This window comes from Helianthus annuus, chromosome 5 (genome assembly GCF_002127325.2).
Source record: "Helianthus annuus cultivar XRQ/B chromosome 5, HanXRQr2.0-SUNRISE, whole genome shotgun sequence".
NCBI lineage: Eukaryota > Viridiplantae > Streptophyta > Magnoliopsida > Asterales > Asteraceae > Helianthus > Helianthus annuus.
The window spans coordinates 126,158,702-126,167,211 of NC_035437.2; the positions used below are offsets into that span (position 1 = coordinate 126,158,702).

An 8,510-nucleotide genomic window follows, 5' to 3' on the forward strand; every position below is an offset into this window, starting at 1 on the left:
CATAGAGACCGTGGAGATATGAATGGTGAAAATCTTTTATTTTATATAGACAGTAAAATAATGCTAAGACACCACGGACAAACGATAAGGAAAAATCACCTTCAACATAAGCAACTAGTTATTAAAGTCATTAATACAAAACCAAATAAAAAGTGCAAAAGATTAAAAATAAAAAGTATTATACTAAACACTTGTCTTCACCAAGTGATGTAAGAGACTTAGGCAAACATGGCCTTGATTGTCAAGAACTCTTACGATCAATCTTGGATCCCGAGATGACTCACACACTCTATGATGGACAATGGATGATGGTGGTGGATGATGGTGTTGTGATGGTAGTGGGTGGTGGATGAAGTGTGAGAGAGGTGGTGTGCCAAGGGATGAGTTGCAATGAAGCCAAGCACTCCTATTTATAGGCTGAACAGAGGCCTGGGCACGGCCCGTGTCCGCTGGGCACGGCCCCGTGCCTGTCTGACACTATCTCTCCTCATTAATTGTAATTCGTAATTACAATTAATGCGCCTGCAGTACTTTGGGCACGCCCCCATGTTCACTGGGCACGGCCCCGTGCTCGCTGAGCACGGGGCGTGTTCAGTCTTCTGCCTTCTCTGTTTTGCTTGGGAGGATGCTGTCGAGGGGTCGGTCAATCCACTTTTGTTGCTTTTCTTGTATTTATGTTAGATTTAGCTGCCTTTTTGCTTCTTTTGTTAATTTGAGCTCATTTAATCCATAAAATACAAAAGGAAGACAAAAACACACTTTTTCCAACATTAGTACTTAAAAATGATTAGTTTTATGCCTCATTTGATGTAGTTTATATGTTGCATTTTGTACACATCAAATACCCCCACACTTGAATTTTTGCTTGTCCTCAAGCAAAACTCTTTAATATGTGGCTTACACTCCCAAATGGAATGGGTAGAAGAGAAGGTTTTGGCTTGTCATAGAGTGTCGGTAATCCAAGATCTTTATTGGGTTTTATTTTTATTTATTTACAATCCTATTCGTCATGATTTATTAAAAACTTTTCATAAGGTAAATTATTTATTAAGGCATAACATACCTTTCTAAAATTCCATTTATATACAAGTTCACATACCTCACGGGAGAAATCACTCACACTCGGCCGAAGGTGTATTTTTAGTGAATCACTCGAGAGCGGCATGGAACTTATTCCTACCATAAGCTTGCCAAGCAATCAATCCTCCTCCTTTTTAACTTTATACCTTTGTAAATATCAAGAGGACTTTTTGGGTGAAGGGTTAGGCTTGGGCTAAAGGTGGGTGGTTGGGTTAGTGGTTAGTAGAAAAGGGCAAAAGTCGTAAAAAGCGTCGGTTTTCGTAAAACATTTCATTTTTATTTTCAATGAAGTATTTATTCAAACAAGCTTTTGTTTGAGGAGCTTTGTTGTTTGTTTCTAACTTCATTGTAAATTTTTTTTTAGTCACACAAAAACCGAGCTTGTTACTAAAATGAAGGGTACATATAAAAAGGGTTTTTGGTGGGTAAAAAGGGTTTTGGGTTAAGAAATGAAAAGGTTTAGGCTCAAAGGGGCTAACTAGGGGGAGTTTTTGGGTAGGTGAAAAGAAAAATAAAAATAATGGTGTTGAAAGAAAAAGGGCTAGTCCTAATGCCTCCATCATTTACTTACTTGGGTTTAAGTTGGTAAGGACCAGGAATGAATTGTCGTGGCAAGTTCTAGAGTCATAAGAACCAAGCGGCTATTCACACAAGAAACGAAAAATGAGCATTTAGCGTAAAGATGTATATTTGTATGCTCAATAAAGGCTCAAAACTCACTTTTGTGGGAATGGATTTTTATGTGATCGAGTATATATAATCGAATTTTAACTAAGCTTGTCATGCCGTTTCATAATTTTCTTATGTTGGTTCTTTTTATCACGACGCTATCGGTTGTAAACTTGTAAAAATATAACCTTGTTAGTCTTAGAATTCCCAACTTAAACTTTAGACAAGTAAAAAAATGAAAATTTTTGAAAAAAATTTGGGGTGATTAGCGGTTCCAATAGAGTTTTGTGTAAGGCTTGTTATTAGGACTTGCAAAATTCAAGGTTTTAACATCCCACCCACACTTAAATTACACATTGTCCTCAATGTGTCCCAAAAATAAATTTTTAGGTTGATTGAATGTGTAAAATGGTGTTAAAATCAAAAATTTATGTTACTGGCAGTCTGGACACGGCCCCGTGGGGACCGGGCACGGCCCCGTGTTCAGGTGCCAGTAACAATAATTAAAGAAAAGAAACAGAAGCCTGGACACGGGGGCGTGGTCGATGAACACGGCCCGTGTCCAGTTACCTGAACTGGGCATTTGTCTGCAGGGTGTTCAGAACGGGGCCGTGTTGGCTGGGCACGGCCCGTGCTGAACTTACTGTATGGAGAAATTGTTGTCAGGTGGCCTTGTTTTTGTGCATGGGGCCATGTTTCTCGTTTTCCCTTGCCATCCTTGACCACCATGAGTGCGTTTTATTCCTTACAAATTAAAACTAAAATATTAAACTTAAACTAAGGATAGTTCCGCAGATTGCCTCCATGGTGCGCCACGTTTATAAGGGTCCTTGGCTAGACCCAAGTCAAGCTTATATGTTTTCTGAGCGGGATGTTTTGCTTCCCATGTTACACCATCGGAGAGAATCATCCAAACTTGAATCAATAACCTTCATGTAATTGACCGGGTCATCGTCCTCTATTCTCTTCCCAACCCCGAACTTTACTTCATCATCCCCATACTTTAAAGTGAGTGTTCCGTCATTCATGTCCACCACTGCCTGTGCGGTGGCGAGAAATGGTCTCCCTAGTATGAGGGAGACTTCGGTGTCTTCCTCCATATCAAGTATGACAAAGTCGGCCGGGTAGACGAAATTGTCGACCTTGACTAGGAGATTTCAATGACACCTTGCGGGAATTTGACGGATCGATCAGCAAGTTGTATGCTCATTTTGTAGGACTCATTTTTCCTAGGCCGAGTCTCTTGAACATTGATGAGGGCATGAGGTTAATGCTAGCCCCAAGGTCGGCTAGTGCATTACGAACGGGGGAGTCCCCGATCGAGCAAGGAATTGTGAAGCTTCCGGGATCGATTTTCTTTTGGGGGAGTTTGTTGAGTACGAGGGCAGAGCATTCTTCTCCTAAGTTAACTAATTGCAATGTTCCAATTTTCCTTTTATGAGTGAGGAAGTCCCTCATGAACTTAGAGTATTTAGGCATTTGGGTTAGGACATCAATGAAAGGAATGTTGACATGCAATTGTTTTAGTAGACTTTCGAATTTTGCGAATTGCTCACTGGTCTTTTGACGGATTAACCTACCGGGGTACGGAACTCGAGGAGCCTTGGTAGGCTCTGATGAGGGAGGGGAACCTTTCTCTTGTAAGGGTGGTGTTACGGTCTCCTCGGTAGGCGGCGGGCCTTCCGTAGGACCCACGGTGCGGTTCCGTAGTGTTATCAGATGAACTTGCGCCTTTGGGTTCGTTTCGGTATTGCTTGGTAACGCGCCTTGTGGTCTCTCGGAGAAATTTTGTGCTAGTTGACTTATTTGTTTTTCGATGTTTTGAATACTAGCTTGTTGATTTCTAAAATTTGATTCTAATTGTAGAAACCTATCCGAGTTTTTCTTTTCAGTGTCGGAGATGAGGCGAGATATAGTATCTTCAAGCCTTTCTCGTCCACCTTGTTGTTGAGGGAAATTTTGTGACTTATTTCTTGGTTGAAAGTTTGTTCGTTGGTTTATGTTTTGTTGGTTACTACCATTGCCGGGTTCTCTCCAACCAAGGTTAGGGTGATTTCGCCATCCTTGGTTGTAGGTGCCCGTTGGAGGACCCGACGGCCTAGGTCTATTATCAATGTAGTTTACCGATTCTTGTTGATCGTCTGTTTCTTTCATACAACTCCAATTTTCATGTGGCCCACCATACCCTTCACAAGCCATAACCGAGACCGTTTTTATCATTTCCAATTTTTTTATTTTCGAAGAAAGGGCCTCGATTTGAGCTTGTAAAGAAGTGCTTTCATCAACCTTATGGGCGCCCGGGGCAATGGATTTATTGCCTCGGGGAGTGTGCCACTGAAAATTGGTTTGAGCAATTTCCTCAATTTGATTATATATTTCATGCGGGCGGCGATTACCTAAAAGTCCCCCGGAGCTAGAGTCAAGTGTTTGCCTTGTGTGTGGCAACAATCCATTATAGAAAGTGGATACTTGTTGCCATATCGCAAGGCCGTGATGTGGACACTTTCGCAATAGCTCCTTGAACCTTTCCCAAGTTTCATATAAGGATTCCCCGTCCTCTTGTGAATATGTATTAATTTCAGTCATTAATTTAGCTGTTTTAGCGGGAGGGAAATACTTATATAGAAATTTTTGGGCTAGTTCATCCCAGGTGTTCACTGATCCAGCTGGGATGGCGTTAAGCCAAGCTTTTGCTCGGTCTTTTAGTGAAAAAGGAAACATTCGGAGGCAGATGGCGTCATTTGATGCTCCATTGATCTGAAAGGTATCACATATTTCTAAGAAATTAGTCATATGTAGATGGGGATCCTCGTCCGCAAGCCCATGGAAGGTTGCGGAGTTCTGAAGCATCTGTATCAAATGCGGCCGAAGTTTGAAGTTATTGGCTTCAACATTCGGTGCATTGATAGTGGCGCCGAGATTACCTACGGTGGGTCGTAGATAATCCATGAGGGTACGTTGGTCCGCCATTGGAAGTGGGTTCCCCGAAACCTTCTATTGGTTTTTGGTTTTAGTCTTTTTCTGAGAAAGCGTTCGGGTTCTTCTAGAGGTTCTTTTATGTTCTTATTAGAACTGGAGCTCATACACTACGTAGGGTTGGCGTCTAGTCCCAAGTCCTGCAACAAAAACAGAAAAGAATGCTGGTCAGAAGGTTCACCACGGCCCCGTGCACAGTGAACACGGCCCGTGGTCGGAGTTACAGTGATTGTTTTCCAGATCCCAGTTACTGGAGAGTTGGACACGGCCCCGTGTTGCACCGACACGGCCCCATGGTCAGCCTTCTGTAACTTGGAAAACTAAAAACTGCCAGTAACAACGCTGGGCACGGCCCGTGTCCGACCAGGCACGACCCGTGCTGAGCTCTGCAGAAGCTGAAAAACTAAGAAAATCCTAAAAAATTAAAAAGAAAATAAAAAAATGATTAGGCCGTTGATTCCTAACTTTCTTAAAATCCTTGTGTTCCCAGCAACGGCGCCAAAAACTTGATGTGCGTGTAGTGTAATATATATTTTAGATGTATATTTTAAGCCCTTTTTACACTTTTTAGCCAAGTTTTAAATTTATAAAACACGATATTTACTAACACTAAACACACATATGGGCAAGTGCACCCATCGTGGACGTAGTATAGTGTTGGTAAGATACCGAGGTCGTCCAAGGACACAAGAGCTTTTAGTACCGGTTTTTCCTCAACGTCTAATCAAATCAAAATGTTAGAAAAAGATTTTTAAACTAAGAAAATAAAACTAACTAAATGCTGAAAAATGAAATAAAAATAAAAACAAATAGACAAGATGAATCACTTGGATCCGACTCGTGTATTAGTATAACCTTTGATTATTTTCGCACTTTTGCACTTGTTTAAGAGATTATCTTAGTTATTGTAGTAGGCCCCTCTTTTGAAGGCGACGTTACCCTCAACCCAGTAGTTTGAGTCAGCAAGGATACAATATTAAAGGGTCGGATTATTGAAAGATAATGAATTAAGTTATTAATGCAAATTATGGTAGGCCCCTCTTTTTGGGGTGACGTTACCCTCGACTTAGTAGTCTGAGTCAGCAGGGATACAGTCCTAAATAGCCGGGTTATAGTATTAATAGTAGTTAACTTATGAGGGGGTCAAAGAGTTTGGATCCCCACCATCCAATACCTTTGGGTATTGAAGGAGATCCTACTAAATTGACCCAGGTCCCTTGCAGGACCTCTAAACGCTGAACAAGGGCAAGACCCTTACCAAACCGTTCCCTTAACCCCCGACCAGGTAGCCAATATACCTCCATATAGACCGTGGAGATATGAATGGTGAAAATCTTTTATTTTATATAGACAGTAAAATAATGCCAAGACACCACGGACAAACGATAAGGAAAAGTCACCTTCAACATAAGTGTTAGTGCACTACATCTGTTGATTGCGTCTAAGTGTCTAGGATCAGTTCTTACATCGTATTGTATAGCATAGGGCACGTTTTACGAGAAAACATGAGTCTGTATAGGTTTTATATGCTAGGTCCGCTCATAGGGACATAGGGATCTAGGATCGCTTATTTGTCACTATGGTCCACTTATGTGAACTAAACTGGTCCGCTCTTATGGACATGTGTCACATAAGCGAACCCAACAGTCTATATATAGGGGTCGTTAGGGCGGACCTCATAACGTCTTTGACGAATTCCACGCCGAAGCTTTGCCGGTGTGAAGATTGAGCTGTAAAAAGTTTCAAATCAATAAAACAAGCAGTTAGGAGAAAGAACAAGCTATATCTACTTGCATTTCTTATTATTCCGCATCTGAAACGCAAGAGACAACCTCTGAACGACTCGTTCGGGTCAGCAGACGATCCTACAAGTGGTATCAGAGCCTAGGAGGAGGTTTTCTGCAGATTATAGCCGGATTTCATCATTTATTCTCACTTCTACACCTTCTTTTCTCATTTTCGGGAGATTTCACGGTCAAATTTCGTTCAAAAACTCACAGACTGTGCATTATCATACAAAGGCAAACCCTTGAAAGTTTCAGGTCAAAATACAGCCTAAAAACAGGTCAAAACATATTCGTTATGTGATTCGCTCGTACTGAAGTCATCATGAACCGCTCTTAGGTCACTTTCTGGTTCGCGTATTTGTACAAATTTCAGTTGGTTCGCTCAAAGTTTGGTTCTGGTTCGCTCAAAAGTCATAGTTTGGATCGCTTATTCGAACTACCTTCAGGACCACTCGATCGAATAGCCTCTGGTCCGCTCGAACGGACATTAAGTCTGGTTCGCTCCAAAGTTATAGTCTGGTTCGCTCGTACGAACAATATCCTGGTCCGCTCGAACGGACATCCGCTTATCTGGACAATTTAATTGATCCGCTCTTTTGTCAATTCATCCGTCAATATGGATTCCGAGTTTTACAACGCTTTTGCTACATCGACTACTCCAGCCGCAATTGCTCAAGCAATGAATTTAGAAAACGAGACGAGAACGACTCAAAAGCCCCCTAGATTGATGAGCATTGAGGAGTATTATGGGTGGAAAGATCGGTTTGAAAACTGGGTTCAAGCCAATCATCTCAGATCATGGGAGTGTATATTGAAGAAGTACACATTGCCTCGAACAGATTTGCAAGTTATTAAAGAGATATCCGAGTTTACTGATCAAGAACGAGCAATGTATAGAGCCGAGAAAATGATGATTAGTTTGTTGCAGCAGGCAATTAAGGAAGATATATTCATCTTGTTACAGCATGACAAAACTGCGAAGTCGATATGGGATGCTCTTAAGGTTAAATTCGAGGGAAGTGAAAACATGATCAAAAGCAAGAAGGCATTGTTAAAGAAAGAGTTCGATTTGTTTAGCAGTTTGCCGGGAGAGGATACTAAAAAGCTAGTCGAGAGATATTGTCACTTGGTGCGATCACTATTGATGTTGGGAGTTGAAAAAGGTCGTGAGGAATGGGTGGATAAATTGGCTGACGCGTTACCTCAGAAAGAGTGGGGAACGTATTTGATGATTTTAAAGAATACTGGTGTGTATGACGGGCTGACTATTTCACAGTTCATTGAGAAAATTGAGAGTCAGGATCTTGAACAGCAAAAGATCGCAAGGATGAATAGTCCGAGTGGTCAACAGGATGTGAAGATGTATTACCGGAGTAGTGTTCCAGTTACTGAGTCTGAAAGAAGTCCAAAGATTCAAACGGCATTCAGTGCTGGTGATTCATCTGACAAAGCTGATCAGGGTTCAAACAATAGTAGTAGCGGGTTTTCATTGTTTCCGAGTGTGAATCCGAAAGAGACTAACACGAGTTTTCAGTCTCAGAGTACAAAAACCGGAAATGGATACATAATTCAGTGCAACATAGCTCTTAACCTTCCAGAAGGCCAAAGCTTCTCTGAAGACACCGCTAAAGACCACATGGCACTTCTGGGTTCAGTTCTGTTATCCTATGAAGGTCTTGTTGCTGGTCGGATCGGAAATCCTATGCTTACCAAAGAGGATTACGATCAGATAGACGCCGAAGAAATGGAACTCATGGATATTAAATGGTGTCTTGCTAGTGTTCTTCGACGAGCTGAGAAATTCAAAACCATTACCGGGAGAAATGACTTTCTTGATGCTCATGTCTCTACTTTAGGTTTTGATAAATCTAAAGTTACTTGTTTTCGATGCAGGGAGAAAGGCCATTTCAAGCGGGAGTGCAAAGGAAGAGAAGCTAGCGGAGCACAGAATCCATTCGGGAAAGATGATTACTATCGTAAAGCTATCTATCAGCAAGT

The 8,510-nt window shown here is 41.5% G+C and overlaps 1 non-coding gene across 1 annotated transcript; it reads left to right on the plus strand.

Annotated features, from left to right (window-relative positions):
• The first annotated feature begins 4,234 nt into the window (after positions 1 to 4,234).
• On the plus strand, positions 4,235 to 4,341 carry LOC118492773. The gene has a single exon (XR_004894775.1). It is a non-coding gene; the product is annotated as a small nucleolar RNA R71 (small nucleolar RNA).
• Positions 4,342 to 8,510: the final 4,169 nt, after the last annotated feature.